Here is a 1,672-nt window from a genome sequence, read left to right as displayed (position 1 = left end):
CCATGTAATATTCATGTAATATTTACAGAGCACTAATAGAACGAAGGCAGCAGGTCTTTTTCTTTACCCCCCCCCCCACACACACCCCCTTCCCACACACACACACACACACACACACACACACACACACACACACACACACACACACACACCCTCAGCCCCCATTCCAAAGTCGGGTGTTTCGTTTTTTCTTTTTTTTCTTTTTGTAATTTGAATTTCAGAGACATTTTCTTTGAAAATGTTCTCTGAAATTCTCTCGTTCTCTCTTTCTCTCTTCTTCACTCCCACCTTCCCCACTCTCTCTCTTTTTCTATCTCCCCTCTCTCTCCCTTCCTCTCTCCCTCTTCCTGACTCCAACCTTCCTCACTCTCTCCCTCTCTTTTCTCCTCACTCTCTCTCTCTCTCTCTCTCTGACTCTCTCTCCCTTTTTTTCCCTCCCTCCTTCATTCCTCGCTCTCTACACCCCCCCAACTCCCCCTCTCCCCTCTCTCTCCCTCCTCTCCCCTCTCTCTCCTCTCTCCTCTCCCTCCTCTCCCTCCTCTCCCCTCTCTCTCCTCTCTCCTCTCCCCCTCTCCCCTCTCTCTCCCTCCTCTCCCCTCTCTCTCCTCTCTCCTCTCCCTCCTCTCCCCTCTCTCTCCTCTCTCCTCTCCCCCTCTCCCCTCTCTCTCCCTCCTCTCCCCTCTCTCTCCTCTCTCCTCTCCCTCCTCTCCCTCTCTCTCCCTCTCTCTCCCTCTCTCTCCCTCTCTCCTGGCTGTGATGCTTTTTTTTTCACACGTTTGTTACATTTAGTGTCTGGAGATGGGCTTTAATCCAGAGTCTTTGAGGCGTGAGCGATGGTATTACTGAGGAGAATCACGCTTAAAGACTTGTGCTCACTCCAGCTGCCGCAGCCAGGTCACTCAACACTTGTTTCGGCACCAAGCCCAGTTCTAAAAGGGTTCTTCATTTGTCCCCTGAGGGGGGCCCTTTGAAGAAGCCTTCTGGGTCCAACGTAGAACCCTTCTGGGTTCCGTTTAGAGCCTTCTGTGAAAAGGGTTCTACGTGGAACCCAAAAGGGGTCTACATTGAACCCAAAGGGGTTCTTCAAAGGGTTCCCCTATGGGGACAAATGACGAGCCCTTTTAGAACCCTTTCTTTGTTTTTTAAGAGTGTACACCAGCGTTTGTGTACCCTACTGGGTTTACATACACACCTGTGTCTACTGTACTGGGTTTACATACACACCTGTGTCTACTGTACTGGGTTTAGATACCGACAGTAGGGGACTGACTGGGAACACTGTTGAGTAGCACAGTTCAGAGTGGTCTTACTGGTTCTCTGACCTCTCTTACCTACAGCGCCCTCAACGCCATCAAACACACTACCTCCACCAGCCTCCACCAGCCTCCACTAGCCTCCACCAGCCTCCACCAGCCTCCACTGCTGTGTGTTGTGTTCTGTGTATCAACTGGTAGGCCTGAAGCCTAATCAGTACTGTCACTGCCTCACTCCCACAAAGGCCTAAACATCAGGGCCCAGCCCCAAGAGAAGCCTGGGGAATTGTCTCCAGTACCAGAACTGACAGAGCCTCCGTCTGCACCACTGACGTCAATCCAACAGTAATAACAATGACGCCATGACAACTGCTGTCATAGTGTCATTGATATGCTTCACGCAATTATTTCCATAATCC

The sequence above is a fragment of the Argentina silus genome (assembly GCF_951799395.1).
Source record: "Argentina silus genome assembly, chromosome: 4".
NCBI classification, from domain to species: domain Eukaryota; kingdom Metazoa; phylum Chordata; class Actinopteri; order Argentiniformes; family Argentinidae; genus Argentina; species Argentina silus.
The sequence above is the reverse complement of the archived record's forward strand: the minus strand, read 5'-3'. Positions refer to the sequence as shown.